Source organism: Malaclemys terrapin, chromosome 4 (genome assembly GCF_027887155.1).
Source record: "Malaclemys terrapin pileata isolate rMalTer1 chromosome 4, rMalTer1.hap1, whole genome shotgun sequence".
Classification (NCBI taxonomy): Eukaryota; Metazoa; Chordata; order Testudines; family Emydidae; genus Malaclemys; species Malaclemys terrapin.
The window spans coordinates 41,575,490-41,593,760 of record NC_071508.1 but is presented as its reverse complement, the minus strand read 5'-3'; the positions used below and the strand labels follow the sequence as shown (position 1 = coordinate 41,593,760).

General features: G+C 47.4%; 1 pseudogene; it reads left to right on the top strand.

Annotated features, from left to right (window-relative positions):
* LOC128835372 (p53-induced death domain-containing protein 1-like) overlaps positions 1 to 18,271 on the top strand; it is a 43,558-nt pseudogene that overhangs the window by 4,340 nt on the left and 20,947 nt on the right.

The following is an 18,271-nucleotide window of genomic DNA, read 5'->3' as shown; positions in this document are numbered from 1 at the left end:
ATGCAGAAGTGGGGTTGTGGGAAAGTCAATGGGCAAAAGGAAGTCAGCCTCTTGGGAAAGTCCTCAAGCTGCAAGCAAAAAGATCCCGAAAAGCATCTGCTATTTAGATCATAAACAGGCAGCGACGTATTATCGCCTAGGCTGACAAATTTGCAGGGGCGGCAAATTTGAGCACCCACGGAGAAGCTCCCCTGCTCCAGCTCGCCTCCTCCGTGAGAGTGCTGCCGCGTCCTGTTTCTCTCCCCTCCCTCCCAGCACTTGTGCCGGGAAACAGCTGTTTCACGGGGCAGGGAGGGAGGGGGGTACGAGGCACGCTGGGGAAAGAGGTGGGGCCGGGGCGCGGATTTGGGGAAGGGATCCAATAGGGGCAGGGAGGGGGCGGAATTGGGGTGGGACTGTGGGGAAGGGGTTGGAATGGGGGCGGGAAATGGGCGGGGCCAGGGGCGGGCGGGGCGGCAATTATTTCAGGGCTTAGGGGCGGCAAAATCATTAATCTGCCACTGTAAACAGACAGAGGTAGGGAAGAGTCAGCGATGCCAGTACAGCCCAGCCAATAGCTGCTAAGTGCAGGAAAAGAGATGCATCAAAAGTTCACTGACCTCTGTCCATCCTCCCGTGGAACCCGATACAAAGCCCATGGGGGGGATATGGAAAATCTCGCATTGACTTCGCTGGAATTTGGATCCAGCCCCTGATGAGCACAGTGTTGCAAGAGGAATGCTCCTTTATCACCTGCACCCCTCAAATCAATGGACTGTCTGCCTCCAGCCTGCCTGCTACCCACCCCTGTTCACTTCTCTTCTTCTGATTCACTGCAGATGAATCCAGCTCAGGAGAGCTAGGAAGAGTGTTCCTTGTACCCAATGAGGACAGGTATTTCACGCAGTGTCTCTGTTATTTTTGTTACTATTTATTATTTTGTATTGCAGTAGCACTTAGATGCCTTAGTCAAGATTAGGGTCTCATTTTGCTAGGTGCTGTACATACACATTATTAGGGATAGTTTCTGCCCCAAATTGTTTCCAGTCCAAATAGACAAGTCAGAGTTTTACTCCATTACATGCAGGTCACGAGACACAGGAAAGCAAAAGTTTAATGGCGTGTGATGTCACTGGAAGACAAGGTGGGTGAGGAAATATCTTTTATTGGACCAGCGTCTGTTGGTGAGAGCAACAAGCTTTCACGCTACACAGATCTCTTCCTCAGGTCTGGGGAGTGTCACAGCTACATGCAAGATGGAACAGATAGCTTTTTAGCAAAAGTAGTTAGTGCATATTCTAAGGGACCAGTCACGTTGAAGTGGCCCATTAACACCCCTATAGTCATAGGATAGAAAGGGGGGTTAGTGCGTTACAGATTAAGTTGATCCAATAAAAGACATGACCTCACCCACTTTGTCTCTCTAGTATCCTGGGACCCACACGGCTCCAGCAACACTGTATACACCAATGCGAGTCATTGCAAGATGTCATTCATGCATCTCTTCTTTTTCATTAGCTTTACTGTGACCCCCGATGGCTGCAAAGTCATCCTGACCTGCGGCATCCAGTTTTACTTCCCCCCGGGTGCTGCCACCTCCTCAGTAACGATCCATTTCCAAACGCTCTCGCCTGACCCGCAGTGGGTGAAACTGAGGCACCATGACATCCTGCTGAGTGAAGTCCTGGAGCTGCGGCCTCATGGGGTTGTATTCCAGCAGGAGGAATTCCACGTGAGGGGCAGGACGGGGCTGGGCAGAACTCTGTGTGTTATAGCCCATCATGGGTTCATATGTGCAAATATGACGGGCCAGAAAATCCTTGTTTGTGGCCTGAAAGGATCATGTTGTGGGGCTGCCAGGCCTCAGTAAGTTGACTGCTGGGATCCCTGAACCACAAATCGCTGATTGTAAATAGTCCCAAGGATCAAATTTGAAAGGGATTCTCAGCACCAGGGCAAATCCCCAAAAGGCCAGTGTCTTCCCTCCAGCAGCACGCTGTCCCCGCACCTTCCCCATCCCTTCTGCTACGATGCAGGCTGTTCTCTCAATGAGAACCTCCTCCCTCCCAGCTCATGAACTCCTCCTAGGGGGAGAGCCGGCCCCTGGGGGTGATCTCCGTCTGCCAGAAAAAGGATTTGTGCCCGATTGATGGACACTTACATGAGTAGCCCAGTAAAGCCAATCATGGCCAACAGGAGCTCACTGGCCTGTGCATGGAAAATCCTCAGCTTTCTTGGAGGCCATTGCACAACATCCCCACCTGAGCATTGTCCGGAGCATAGTCAGGGAACTGGGGGCAGCGGTTCTGGCGGAATCTGGGGCTGGTGGGCTGCAGGAGAGATCAGTTTTCATAACCACCCCCCACTCTCTGCCTAAAATCTGCCTGTGATGGATTGCACTTACTCCTGTGACCGTCCCCCAGTTTCTGGGCGTGGTGTTGCTGCTCTCATCAGCTCCCAACATGCCTGGCAGGCTGTCAGCCTTCCTCTGTGGGTCTTCTGTGGCTTGGCCGGGTCACACAGCTCAGATCCCTTCTAGGGTACAGCCAACTTGGATAGAAGCAGTCCCTTGCCCTTCAGGGCCAACCATAAATCAAATGGTTTCTTACCCTTCTGGGGCTTAATTCCCTTCCCAGAATTAAATCAGCAGGGTTCTTCCTGAGCCCCACCTGCCGATTTGTGGCCAGCAATGGGCCCTGGCCCAGTGTGGTTCCTTTGTCTGTAACCTAGAGAGCATCTCTCCTCACACCACGGTCTCCAGCCAGGAACTACCTTGCTAGCAGCAGGCAGCTCCTTTTCTTTTGGCCTTGTTTGGGTGTTGCTGGAGAAGAAGCTCTCCATGGTTCCCACAATGCCTGCTCCTGCGATGCTTCCCTAGGTAAGCCTAGAGATCTAGTGCTCACTGCTCTTTTCCTCTCAGAAAGCTGTTTCCAGGGGTGGTGGGGAGCACGGAGGCTTGCCACACCCCATCACATTGGCCTCCCCTGCTTGCCCAGGTAAGGGAATGTCTCCAGAGTAAGGGTGCCGTTCTGTTGGTGTCTCATGGAAATGCCCTGTTGTCCCCTCCAGGAAGTGCAGATCTGGATGCCTTCCAACTCCCCTCTGACACTGCGTGAGCGAGAAGTGGTAGTTCGGACCGTCAACGGGCAGAGCTGGAGCGACCTGCAAACCAAGGTGGAGCGGAGAGGAAAGCCGAAGGTGAGCAGGTTGGATTAACTCCTGGTCATAGGCAGGAGATCTGACTTGCCCTGCAGCAGGGGGCAGGACTTGACTTTGTCCAGTCCCCAGGGCTCGCTTGGAAGTTTCTCATGAACCTGAGATGTGTCCAGTTGGTATAAAGGGATTGCACCTGCAGCCCTCATCTCTAATACAGAGGCGTGGCTACTAGAGCAGGGGTTCTCACAACAAATTTTTTGATGGCCTCAGAGTGCGGCCACCAACTCTCACTGGTGGCCACACTGACACTTATACTTAATTAACTTTAGGAAAAACAATTAAATATGCACAAATTCACATCCAAATCATTGTAATGCGTATTTGTAGGGTTTTTTGACAGACTCAATAACAAAAATAATGCTGCCTCCCCTTTCGGCCCTTCTGCCCCATCCAGGGTTTAGTGGATCCTGGGGCTTGCTGTGAAAAGTGATATTTGTATATTTGTTAATATCACAGCACACTTAGTAGCTGCCTGGAAGGCTATGAAAAGTGATCAGTGATATTAACAAACATACAAGTATCACTTTTCACAGCAAGCCCCAGGACCCGTAAAGCCCCGGATGGAGAGGCCGAAGGGGGAGGCAGTGGGGGTCCAGGGCAATGGGGCAGGGATGGAAGCAAGGTCAGGAAAGCAGAAGGGTCCGGGGTGTGGAGGAAATGGATACAGGGCCATGGGAGGTAGTGGGGGCCAGAGGCGATGGGGGTAGGGGATGAACCCCACTGTTGCATGGCCAGGGCCTGGTCCCTGCGGCCAGGGCCGGGGCTTAGTACCCGTGGCCAGAACCCGGAGCTGGGGACAGGAACTGCATGGCTGGAGCCAAGGATCACAGCCTGCTGCCATGCAGCCGGAGCTGTGGGTCAGTGCCCAGGGCTAGTGTCTGCACCGCACGGCCAGAGCCCGGAACTGGGTGCCGGAGCCCAGGAGAGCATGGCTGGAGCCAGGAGTCGGCACCCAATGCTGCGTGGCTGGAGCCAGCGCTCGCTGCTACGTGGCCAGGGCCAGGGGTTGGCACCCAAGGTCAGCTCCCGCCACCGTGTGGCTGGAGCCCGGGAACAGAGCTATGGGTCCTCGTTTGCTGCCTTGCAGCTGGAGCAAGGGATCAGCACCAGGGGCTGGAGCCACGTGGCTGGAGCTGTGGGTTGGCGCCTGATCCATGCAGCTGGGACAGGGGATCAGCACCAGGGGCCAGGGTCGCATCGCTGGAGCCCGGGACCAGCACCCGCCACCGCACGGCTGAAACTGGGGGCTAGAGGCCAACTGAAGCTCCGCAGCTGTAGCCAGGGGTCAGCACCTGCTGCCTTGTGGAGAGAGCCAGGGATTGGCGCTCAAATCCCCATGCTTGGAGCTCTGTTGCCCTGCGTCTGGGGCTGGGAGTTGGCTGGAGCCGGGAGCCAGCGCCTGCCGCCACGCAGCTGGAACTGGGGGCTGGAGGCTAAAGCCGTGCACCTGGAGGCCAGGGCTGCATGGCCAGAGCCAGGGTGGGGTCAGTACCTGGCGCCGCGGTCAGAGGCCAGGGCCTCATGGCCAGGTTCCTGAAGTCCCACCACTGGAGCCTGCTGCTCAAATCCCCTCCACCCAAGATGGGTCAAGAACTCACCTTGCTCCTGCAGCGTTGTGCCCAGGAGCAACAAGGAGGAAGGGGGAGGGGCTGATGCTTTGCCCCCTCCCATCACCACCCAGGAGGCTGTCGTGGCCGCATGAAAAGCCCCTGGTGGCTGCATTTGAGAAACGTTGTCCTAGAGACTACAAGCTCCGGAATGCAATTTTCCATCTCAATTTAGCATTGGACTGAAAGATCTGCTGGGCTGCAACCTCCTCTTACTCCATGTTTTGTGAAGTGCTGTGGGGTACTGTGCTAAATTCAATCTGTGCTCTCCCTACCACCTTACCAGCAATCAATACCAGGAGCACATGTGCTGCAGGTTCTCGTGTCCAAAATGTCTAGGCTGCTTCTGCAGTCTGTGCAGTGTGACTTATACCAGGAGTGGGGTATGAAAAGTCACCTCAAATGCCAGCTCTGATGGTGAAAATATCTTCTCAGGTATTTAAGAAAATAGGCTTTATTGGTGGTGCTGCTTTGCATTTAAATGTGTGCAATACATCTGCATATATAGCGATGAAACATTATGAGCCATTGATTTTTTTTCAGTGACTCCATTGACTTCAACTGGTGTCAATCAATGTGTCTGAAAGATACTGTAACGTGTCACTCAGCTGTGTTTTCTTTGTTCCCCACCTTTTTGTAACAGAAACACATGGCTTGCTGTAGTATCCTCACTTCTCCTGATTCCTTGTCGTCTCTGCATTTATTCTCCACAAGCCGAGTGTCCCATCAGAGGGAACGTGGCTCTTTTCCACAGTGGATCCAAGCATCAAAGTGACCTTCCCTCCTGGAGTCACAGAGGAGACTCGGAGCATCACATTGCAGGTGTGTATACATGTTAAAACTAAAACACAAGCTCTGGTATTACTGCTGGCCTATGCTGGAGATGAGAATAGGCAATAGGATACATGCACTAAATGAGAGAGAAGGATAGGCCAAGCATCAGCCTGGGAACTGGGTCTGACTTGGCTTTAGGCACATCACAGAGCCTCCCTGCCTCAGTTTCCCCCACTGTGAAATGGGCTGGGTCATTAGCTGTCTGGCAGGGGTTAGCACTCACATAGGCCATATGTGAAGCATTGTAATCTGTTAGGTTTCTCCCAACAAATTTTTGGTGGCCTCAGAATGCAGCCACCTACTCTTGCTGGTGGCCACTTGACAATTTTTCCGAAAAACTTAGTTAACTTTAGGAAAAACAAATAAATATGTGCACATACAAGTCCAAATCATTGTAATAATAAGGTGTTTTTTTTGCAGACTCAATAATAATAACAACGTACAGTTGTCTCTATTCTTTACTGGACCTAAACAGAATAGAAACACAAAGAAGGTGCTTTGCATGTTCTTGTCTTTTTGTTGCTGTTGTTTCTTTTGCTTTTTTGGTTGCTGTTTTTTGTTTGTTTAAGAATTGCTAGCTAGTAGGTCTGCTTCTGTGAAAAGTGATATTTGTATGATTGTTAATATCAATTTTCACGGCAGCAGACTTGTTAGCTAGCTGGGAGCAGTGAAAAGTGATATTAACAAACATACAAATATCACTTTTCACAGCAGACTTACTCAGCCCTGGCAAGCTGGGGGACAAATTAAGCCTTGGATGGGGAGGTGGGTAGGGAGGCAGTGGGGGCCAAGGGTGATGAGGGGATTGGTGAGCCCAAAGACCAGCGGCCGGAGCCTGCTGCCTGCCACCACAGGGCTGAAGCCAGAAGCCTGAGCCCCACCGCCCACAGGAAGATGGGGAACTCATGCTGACTGTCTGCTCCTCCGGTGTTTGTGATTCCAGAGGGGGTTAAGGGCCCGTCCCCTCCTTGCAGAGTCTCCCATCCCCTCCCCGCTCGTTATCGCCCAGGCGGCTGTGACGGCAAGAAAAGCCTGTGGTGACTGCATTTGAGAAAGGTAGCACATCTTGCAGAGGTAGGGCCTGATTTAATACCCAGTGGAGTCAATAGGTGTTAGGTTGGGCCCTGAGTACCTCACTTCTCAGAGTGCTGAATGCCTGCAGTTGCCACTGACCTCAGCTGGTGTGCTGGGTGCTGAGGAGTTCTGCACTCATGCATTATGGCAATAATTTGCAATGTTCTTCCCTTTGTGTCCCCCACCTCCTGCCACATTCCCCAAGGCTTTGACCTTTCCAGGCTATAAATATATCTGGGCGGGTCACAGTCTGGGGCTTGTGGGACAGGGGAGTCGGCAAGACCAATCCTGTACCCTGTTTAAAAAAACATAAACAAACCTGTCTCTTTCCCCTCTCCCATACAACCGTCCTTGATACAGTCCTGGCCCCTCTGTCCTTCTGTGGGGAAGGCTGAAGGGGGTTCTGCTCAGAGCCCTGCTACCAAGGCTCTCGATAAGCCAGCAGGCAGCACTGTCAAGGGACGTGCAGCTTTAGCCTCTTGCTCAGTCTCCAAGAACGAAAAGCATGACAGACCAGCTCAGCGAGTGAGATTCAGAGGGTTAAACTTTACTCTTATTCGTGCTGTTCTAACTCTGAAGCAGCCCCATTAAAGTTAGGGGGGTGGTCATGGTAGCTGTTTAATTAAATGTGTGACAGTAGCACCAAGAAGACTCAATCTGGATCAGGGCCCTGTTTGCCAAGTTTACACTAGTATAACTGAGCAGAATATGGTTCAGTGATTAGGATTCACACTCCCACTTGGCAGCCAGCCAGTGCCACTGAGTCAGGCCTGGCATTTGAGCCGTTGGGGCTTGTAACCGTTCCTTCTTGGGTCACAACTGAGAGTGCCAAATTCAGGACACAATGCTGAGAAATACAGCAGATACACTCCAAGACTGGTGGCTAATCCCTCATAGGATATACCAAACTGGCAACAAAAATAAACTTCTGTTTCACCACCCTGGCTAACAAGAAGTCATAAAAGCAGTTTCCTCAGGCATTCCAGTCCTTGTATTACCACCGAAAACACTAGACTTAGAGATGAGTGGTTCTTTAAAACCAATCTCTGCAAATAAAAGGTTCTTCGGATCCCAAAGGACCAGCCATACCCCCAGGTCAATATATAACTTAGATCTTACCCAAAAATCACGCTGGTTCCAGTCCTTAGTATCTAAAGGTTTATTCATAAAAAGAAAGAAAGGTGAGAGCTAAAATTGGTTAGAGGAATCAAATACATAAAATAAATGAACCTCCTTGGTTCAGGCTTGCAGCAGTGATGGACTAAACTGCTGCAAGTTGGTAAGCCAAGTCTCTGGCTGCTTCCAAATCATTGGAAAGTCCTCCGTTCATTGGTTAGAATGCTCCCATTGGCATAGTCCAGAGGTTTGGGCAGTAAAGAGGCAAAATGGAGGAGTTTCCAGGGCCTTTTATCTCTTCTGCCATGTGGCGGGAATCTCCTTGTTCTTACTCTTGAAAAATAGAGTAACAAGATGGTGATTGGAGTCACATGGACAAGTCACATGTCCATGCATTTCACCTAGTCATTGCAGGAAGCCATTACCTATACTTCAAATGGAATGTCTGCAGGATGTAGATGGGCGTCTCCCATGGCCCATTGTCAGTTAAGTGTTTCTTGATGAGCCACTTAATTTGAATAGTCCCTCCAAGATGTGCTGGCTAAATATCTTGTGGGCTTAACCCCAGGAGCAAACATTTGAAATCCAGGTATAGAGCCAATACTCATAACTTCAAATACAAAAATGACACATGCATACAGATAGCATAATCAGAACTAGCAAATCAGAACCTTTTCATAGACGCCTCACTTGATGACCTTTGTACAAGATTTGTTGCAAATATATAACAGTGGTTGCAACAATGATTGATGTGGTCATATTTTAATCAGATAACGTCACAGGGCCATTGCCCTCTTTCTGCCCCAATGAACTCAGGTATTCAGGCATCAGACGTTAAGCTGATTTGATTATTGTTCAACCGCCAGGTGTTGCCAGTGTCGGCAGAGGAGCTGGCAGAGATCACAGATGATCCAGAGTCCAGAGCCGGTCCCCTGCTCTGCCTCTCTCAGAATTCCACTGTGGATTTCCTCAGGCCAGTTAAAATTCAGCTCCCACTACCTCCAGGGGTCACAAGTTAGTATATGCCCAGAAATGGCAATGGAAAGCTGTGCTAAAATCATACTACTTGCTAGGTTATTTTTCAATTTCCCCCAGGGAATTGATGTAATAAACTAAACTGTGAACAAACGGCACCTTTCAGGGTTTGTGCATTGGACCCTGATATTCCTAACCACAAAGCTTAGTACATCAGTAGTAGTAGAACTGTAATAGGCTGCTAATATTTCCCACTGCTTTCTGAAGAGTGTTGGTGGGATAGGTCCTCTTTCATCATAAAGGAATACTGACACCAATGCCATCCCATGAAAACAAGATATTCCTCCCTCATTCCAGAGTAACGGATCAAAAGAGGTTGGGGAGGTGGGAAAACACTTATACTTTGCCATCTACAGAAAATGCTCCCTTTTGATTTAATGCCTTCTGGCTCCCCAAATGCTTCACAAATATTACATGCTGTTTAAATGCACAAGAGTAAATGAAAGCAACGGTAAGGTTGTAAATTTGGTGTCTGATTCCGATCTCGGTGTGAATCATGAGTGACTCCACTGGAGTTGCAAGTAGAATCAGGCTTTCCAACGCTAGCAATTCAGGAAATGTAAAGATGTAGGTTCCAGCAGTGCGCAGAATATGGATTGATTATATTGTGAACCAACATCAGAGACTGACAAGCTGCTCTTTAGCTGCAATATTCGCCTAATAAAGGTGAAGCAAAACTGGACTGGGTACATCCTGGTGATGCTTGGGAAGTGGTCTTTTTTAATACAGGATCTAGACCAATAAGGGTGATCTCTGGTACATTTCACAACGTATTCATCAAAAATATTATGGCTGTTTTGGATTCCCAGTTCCCATTGATTTTAAGCAGTGCTTTAATCTGTTTTGAAAATCTCCGCCCATCATAGTAGCCAGGCTTACAATGTCTATGCTCCAGTCTTCAATAGTTGGTCATTTTTTTGGATTTGCATTTTTGTAGTACTAGCCTTTGAGCAATTATTAGTGCTCTGCTTACCACAGTTTTTCAGGTGCTTCTAGTTAACATCCATTAGGTTTAAAAGTACATGTTTAGCTGGTAACCCAATTTTATTTCATTGGAAAAAATTAACTCTGCAATTAAGTTCTGCCCAAAACATACACATTCCCAGAGCACACGGGTTAAATTAGCACCTGTTGAACCACAGCACCAGCATTTGTCCGACTTAGTGGCACCTGTTTTGAACAGTTAGGGAGTGATCCAAAGAATCCTCTGTATGATTTTCTGCTGGAATAATCTTAAATGAAGGTCCAGGGAAGAGTTTGAAGCACTGGCTAAAATTCGTTTCCATTGATGAGCAGACAGTAATTGGCCTAGTTCCTCCTCCAATTGAATGTAAATTTGCTGGCCAAGTGTGCATATAGTGTTGTGCCATAGGTCTTGGCAATTGGAGTAATATTTGGAGATATGAAAGCAGTTCAGGTGGGTCAGAGGCATCGCAGATATCAAAGGCCAAACAGATGGGAGATGGTGTGTTTAAGTTGGATATATTGCCACTCCTTCTTAAACTCTAGATTGAACCTTTCTTTTAATATTGATAGTCAAAATCCCTTTCCTAATCCAGACTTTCCAAATGATGGGGTTGCCTGCTAGAGTTTCAGGTTAGATAGAGACCCTGGTATGTAGAAGGGGGTTGTTTTTAAATTCAGTAGACTTGCTACGCCGGGTATTTTTGCCTCCACAATAGCTGGTAATTGTTCTTTAGCGAATCGGTAGTAATGTGTGTGCAGCACCATGGGAAAGGGAAAGAGGAAAAGGAGCAACCAATTCTGCTTCCAGCTGGAGCCAGTCTGGGGCTTGACAGCATGAGGGAAGGAGCCACTGTGCTGCGTGGCTAAGAATGTTTGCCTGATGGTAAAGTTTAAAGTTGGGAAATCTCAAACCACGTGTTTTGATCGGGAGCTGTACTCTTTGCAAGGCTACTTTAGTTTGTTACCAGCACCCCACAGAAAGCACCTGACCATGTCGATTTTGGTAAAATAAAAGGGAAGACTATGGATAAGGAGGGAATTCAAAATAAAAAGGCTCCTGAGAAGGGCATCCATTTGAATTGTTTATTTTCCCCCCAAGGGGGAGAGGTAGTGCCTGTCATCTATTTAAATTGCTTATTATTTACATGGTTAATGGGGTGAAGTTATCCTTGACTGTTTTTAATTTCCTTTGGGAATAGGATGCCAAGATATCTGAGGTTTGTCTGTTAACATCTATATGTCCCTATAGGAGAAGCCACTTACAACTAGATCTCCTGGGATCTTCACTGCTTCAGACTTATCCCAATTTGTACTGGAGCCATAGAATTTGCTAAAATTGATCATTTGTAGGATGTTTGGAATGGATCTGGAATTTTTAATAACCAGGAGAATGTCATCGGCATATAGAAATATTTTTATTTATTTATTTATTGTCGTTTTGTCTCCTGAGTCGCTGATTTGATCTCTTGAATCTCTTGGTGTTGCTAGTCTTGGAGGGGCAGCATCTCCTTGCTCAGCCATCTTGACTGCCAGAGGGTTGTCTGACAGCTTCTGCTCTTGGGGATTTTATAGAAAATCTGGAGATGGAGCAGCATCCATAATGGTATTAAATTAAAAGCAAAGAGTTGTAGAATAATCTCTGATGAATATTAGATGGGGGGAGGGGAAGTGATTCAATTGCCAATGGTTGTGGACTTTAGGAGGTGAGGGGGGAGCTGTAAAGCTATGCAGCCACCATTCCCCCAGTCTAGAATTATTATTATTACAGTATCACACAAGGACCCCAATTGAGATTGTGCTAGACACTGTCCAGATGAGTAATAGGAGAGACAGTTCTTGCCCCAGAGCATTAACAACCTAGCTAGAAGCCAATCTGCAGGTTTTCCCAGAGTGCCTGTTGCTGTCTGCATGGGGGTATAACGTGGTCACTATTCATCGAGGCTCAAACCTCACTTCATGTAGCTTAGGACAGGAAGTGAGGCCTAATGCAGCCAACTGAAATGGCACACAAAGACAATTGCCTTGACAATTTAATTTATCTTTGGTTAATTTATCTTTGATTTCCTGCTCACAGAGACATTTTTCTGGATGAGATGGGGGTGGTGCGTAGGAGGGGATGCTGGCAAATGGAGTCGTTTCGCTTGTCTAAGCCTATTAATTCCGGTTTTCCTTTGATCTCCCTTGGCTTTCTTGCTGTTTCTATTAGCATAGCGCACAACAGGCTGTGACGCTTCCCAGAGGTACTCAGGGTTGTGAGGCACCTCGCTTCCCCCTGCCCTTAGTGTGAGGAAACCTTGTCTGTATTTGCTATGGGTCAGCTCCCCAACTCTGCCAGCCATGGGCAACACAAGCACTTCCCTCTCAGCCCATGTGGGCTCTGCTGTCCCTCTGCAGGTTAGCGATAGTGATACCAGTCAGCCCTGTATTCTTGGGGAACCAGGGTGCAGTATCCAGCCTGACTCATGAAAGACATCCCCCCCCAGCCTCTGCTTAAACCAAAATCCATCAGAGGAAAAAAACTTGCAGAGAGCAGTGAAGGGCATTGGGAGACACATCTAGACCCCTCCTGACAAGGGTGACAAGATTAAGACATCTCCATTTGCATACAGAATGAAGAACAGAGACAACTCCCCTAGCCTCATCTGCATGAAAGATGGGACAGGGAGACATCTCAATTTGCATACAGAATGGAGAACAGAGAACCGCACTGAACTCTGGGACCAGAAAAGCAGGGACACACTGCATCATGGGAATCTCTGCTCCAGATGTTAATGAACCTATGCCTGCCGACACTCAGCTCAGCAGTTATCAGACCAATTCTAGTAAGGAATCCTTGATTGATATCTAAAATACTGAAGTAGCCTCGCTGCATTGTGAGCTCCCTGGAAGAAAACACCACCCATAGCCAAGAGTGACCAGCTCCTATTTTCTAGCCTAAAGAAAACCCTTGAGTCATCAGTTTACCTAGAAACAAATCTAGTGTTCTCCCTTGAACCACTGTATTTTCTCTACAAAAATTCCTACTCACTCTCCAGTAAGTGTTCTGATGCTTAGATCCAAACTCTGCATCAGTTCCACTGGGACTCCATCTTCTCCTGACTGATCGTGCTGGGGGCTCTGCCTGTCTCCAGCATTCAGGACCCTGAGCTGCTACCACCACCATCTGGGACCCCCGACCAGTTCAAGCCTTATGGAGTGCGTGAGATCTCCCTCTTTCTCTTTCTCTCTCTCTCTCTCTCTCTCTCTCTGTTTTCCTTTCTACCTTAGGTATTAACCTTTAATAATTTATGTTATGTTGGTTTAACCCTCCTTGTGTAGTTATCACTATTATTTAATAAATAACTTTTGTGGTTAAGTTGGTTGCTTCTCTCTCTCTCTCTCTTGCTGAACTTTACTCTTTTGTGTTTTTAGCTTCCCCCATTCACTCTACAGCAATGCTTCTTTTACCTAAGCTAAAGATCCCTGCAGCACCCAAAATACTGTGGGGTTTGCTCATCAAGTAGGTTACTGCCAGTACAATTGTGATGAGAGAGTGGGGATAGGGACGTGCTGAATCTGGGACACATAAGGGTAACAGCTTGAAAGTGCTGCTTGACCCAGTCCATGGAGCCCAGGGGCATATAAGGAGAGGCAGCTTGAAAATGCTGCTTCATCCAGCCCAGTGAGTCCAGAGACATAAGGGGTCAGCTTGACACTGCTGATTGACCCGGTCTGCTCAGGCTTGCTCTGTTAATATACGTGGGTGTGGATGTGTTCATCCGGTTCTGGAGCTGGAGAAACCCAGCCCTAGGGAACCTAGGTCCTGCAGGATAGCTCCATTGGCAGGGGACTTGCAGAAGGGAGAAGTAGAGCTCTGTATGAGAACACAAGTGACACAAGCAGTACATTGATCGAATTACAGAACCCCCCTCTTCCCCTCCCCAAAAGAGTAACCCAAATAAATGAGCATATCCCAAAGTAACGGGCAAATCTGTAACAATAGGCATACACCAGCCCCTGAGTCCTCCAAGTGTCCCCCTGCAGTGTCCAACCCCTGTTCCACTGGAGACTCACAGAATTCACAGATCCACTGCTCCCAAAGGAACAGTACCCCCCGTCCTCCAGCTTGCCAGTTCCACCTCATCTCACAGCTCCACTTACCACACAGCACGTACCGATGATTACAGTGAAAACAAGTACAAGTGTATTTAACACAGAGAAGAGTCACATGATAGCAAGTCTCAGCGTATTAGAAACAAAAGGTTGTCTATATAGTAAAATCATAACTCGCATTCTAGAACCTAGACTTATTTAACTAGTTACTTTTATGTCTTCTAGAGCTAGGCTCACCCCAAATCCTTCCAGTGTATTTCAGCCAGGCTTGGCTGTGCCCTTCAGTTTGCCCTCTCAGTGAAAGATCCTGGGTGCACCTCTGTACCCCCAGTGATACCTCCACGATTCCATTTATAAACTTATAAACAGGATGCTCCCCATGCTGATTGATTTTTTTTTTCCCCCTGTGAGTTTTTTTTTTCTTGTCAACTTCACAATCTCTTAACATTTGGTTCAGTCTGTAATTAGTTCTCCACAAGGACACGGACAATACACACATGACTAGACAGATACTTGTCTCTTCCCTCCTGCCTGGTAGGAGCATGTTTATCACCTTCTGGTGACCTGTCGTAACTTGCATATCTTAGGAATGTATTTTTCAGTATGGATACACAACTCCTTAAATAGTATTTGTACATACATCTCACAGTGATTAGGATGACCACTGTGTTACTGGTTGTTGGTAGAGACTTTATGTGCCACCCTTTGGCACTCTATTATGTAGACATCGGGCCCAGGGAAGCCCTTTTAAAATCCTAGGCATCTCCTGTGCCCCCTGCCATTTGGCATCAAGAGGCCCCTGGGACACATGGGGGGCCCCCATCAGGATTGGGGCCTCTTTGTGCCAGGTGCTGTACAAACATAAAGGAGTCAGAGGTAGAAAAATACCTCTTAGGTCATGCAATCCATCTGCTTAGGAGGTAATCAAGTGGCTGACACGTTAAGGCTAGGAGTCCCACTGGAATAGCAATTCAGGATATTTTTCAAAGAAGTGCCCTGGATGAGCTGGAATTTGGCATTTCCCAAATGTAAGCAATTGTGGCTTAAAAAAAACAACCCCCCCCCCCCCCCAAAAAAAAAAATTTACTTAAGGCTCCAGCTACTTTGCACTTGGATTTGTAAAGCAACAAGCGAGGCAAAAAAATCCATGTTCATCTAAAACTAAACAGGCTTGTGTCTCTTGATTTTTAGGTCTCACCCTAGATCGTTCCAGGCTGCATCTTCTTCACGGTAACCTGCAAGCCCAAACCTGGGATGATATCACCAATCAGGTGGTGCTGGAGTTCACCCACCTCTATGCACGGTTTGAAGTCACCCACTTCTCCTGGTGAGCTCTGACCCACTCACGGACAGTGTTTGAAGAAGAGGCTAGAAGGTGTATAGCTGCACCTTTCCCCAGACCAGGGGCCGTGCTGCCGCTGTTCCCAGTTTCCCTTCCAGCGACTTGCCAGGATTGCTCTTTCCCCTTAAGAAGGATGGAATGCCGTAGCTTTATACCTCCAGTTAATGCTCCCAATTCCTCGGCACACAGTACAGCTGCACTGGGGAAAAAAGCTGGTTTTGTGTCCCGGCAGGGTTCTATTTCTCCTCACTTCATGTCCCACCGGATTGCAGTGAGCAGATTCGTGGTTGCCCTTGTAGGCCAGGTTTCTTTGAAGGGGCCATGCTCAAGCTAGTACATTCCCACTCAGAACCAATATCCATTCAATAGTGAGGTTCCTGGTCACCACTCCTCCCAGTTGCCGGAATCCTTCCCTCGTCCATAGGCTGCTGATGCAACCTTTGCCCCTCATTTGAAAGTTCTCTCACTCACTCTTGGGCTGGGAATCTGCTTTTTGGAGGATAACCTGTGTCAAGGGGACAGGATGGTGCCTGTGACTAAGCTCCCTTGAAATCCAGATTTTCCTAATTTTTGCCTTTCCCCATTGATAAAAAGGAAGCGTCACTTTAAGATCCACCCCCTCAGCTTTCCATCCGTGCCCTTGGCTTCTCTGCTGGCAGACGAATCCCTCCCTCATTTGCTCCCTTCCCCAGGTACTGGCTGTGGTACACCACCAAGACCTACATCGGCGGCATCGCCAGGAAGGTGTACGAGAGGCTGCGCCTGTACCAGGTGAACTTCATAGCGCTGCAGAGGAAGAAGGACCCTGAGCAAGTTTTGCTGCAGTGTGTCCCCAAGCACAAGGTACTGCACGTGCTGCCCTGCCAAGGGGCCTCAATCCAGAGCTGTTGGAGAGTGGGTGATGGGAGCAATTGTGCCTGGCATATTCCCCAAATGTCTCTGTCCCTTTAGCCCTCGGCTGTTTGATTGATTGAAGGTTCTTGTTGCAATGGTGGTTTTTGTGCCGGGGACACCAGCATATTTCACACAGCTGTCTGGTGCAACAATCACCAGTCTAGTTCAGCCTGACGACTTAATGGTGAAAGCTGTGCTGTCCCATTATAATCCCCTGGGCTGGTCCCACTTATGTATAATTCTTGTGTATTGGGCTCCAGTATTGAAATAAAACACATTGATAAACACCGGAAGGGAAACATCAAGCCTTGGGTGTCAGGGGTGAAATCCTGGCTTCAGTGAAGCTAAAATAGCAAGACTCCCGTTTGACTTCAGTGGCGCCAGGAGTCTGTTTTCCTAACAAGGAAGTTGGTCCCAGAGGGTTCACTGGTAGGATATTACAAATCCATGTGCAGGATGAGATAGGCTGCACAGTATCAGCCTAACTCAACCGGTCTTTGAGAAGTAAGAGCTTGTAATCTTTGGGTATTTGCATGCTGCTACCCTAGGATGAGGCTTTCAGCAGAGACACAACAATCCTGGCCTCAGCTAAGTGGCATTGCAGCACAGGAGTTATGTGTGGAAAATATCTCCCCACGACTAAACGTTCTGGAAAAAGGAGAGTGAATAACTTCTTGGTTTTGAAGGGTTACTGACAGGTTAAGATCAATCTGCTCTAACACCCAGACACTACAGTTGCTAATGATGCCAAAGGACTTTTCAAACTCTGATTGCAGCATTGTTGTAATCACATTGGTCCCAAGATATATGAGAGACAAAGTAGGCATGATAATATCCTTTATTGGACCAACTTCTGTGGGTGAAAGGTACAAGCATTTGAGCTACACAGAGTTCTTCTTCAGGTCTGGGGAAGAAAGTCGAGAGAAAAATAAGAATCCAAAATAAATACAATGAAAGTTTCTGTCAGTTACTTATTTGTAAAGGTATTTAGGCTATAAAATTTGTATTTGGAGTATTTTTAAACATACTCTGATACATTTAATGTCAAAGAGTAAAGGCCTCCGATGGTCAACTTGTTGATAAACTGGTGATAGCCTTTGGTGGCTGTATGCAATTGTTTAGTATTTAATTCCAAAATGCAACCCTTTTGCAAATTTAAAAGAGATGTTTCTGCAGAGATATCTTCTGGGCCCTCCATTAACAATATTTATTGTGGGGGTAGCATGGGTTTGGTTCCAAGCTAATCTATGACAAAGAAGTGGAGATGAAAGATAAACTCAGGAAATGTCTTTTTTTTAAGAAAAGAAAGGCTTAAAGATGCTAAATGGCACACCTGTTCCCACAAGTTTAGGCTTTGATCCTGAAAACACTTATGCATGTGCTTAACTTTATGACCTATGAGCAATCCAATTAACTTCATATAAACTTTTTCTTATCAGATGTGCCTAACCCTGTGACAACTCTGCTGGGACAAATTTTCCCAATTCCAGGTAAAGTGGATCTCAATGAACAACAGGTGAGGAAGCCTTTTAAAAAAAAAAAGAAGAAAAAAGTAAATATACAGTCATATCTTCTCTTAGGGTTTCTCATTTATTCATAAAATGGGATATTCATTCGACTTAGGGAAGTAACCAATACATTGTAAATTCTGTAAAGACCCTTTAAATCGGAGTATCTAGCTGTTATGTACATGTTATTGTATAATGCTTGGCTAGCTCTGCATCCAGTGTACAATAATCTTAGATATATAGGGGCCTGTGATTTCAATATCATTTTTGGAAGAATGAAGGTGAACCCAGTGTTAAGAACATACCTTTTAGCAAGAATGTAATTATTACAGTGTCAAGATCTTGAATTTGGTGTTCATATATGAGCTGTTATAACTGGAAAATGTTTCAGGTGTTGTCTACACACTGCCACAATCTGGACTATTGGTGTGTGATTTGTAGAGCTTTTTGAAGTGTTCCACTCTAACTGCTCTGTGACGACCCTTCTGGCTTTCATGATCTAAAAGTTATCTACTCTGAGTTAACATAGCAGGGCCGGCTCCAGGGTTTTGGCCGCCCCAAGCAGCCAAAAAAAAAAAAAAAAAAAAGCCGCGATCGCGATCTGCAGT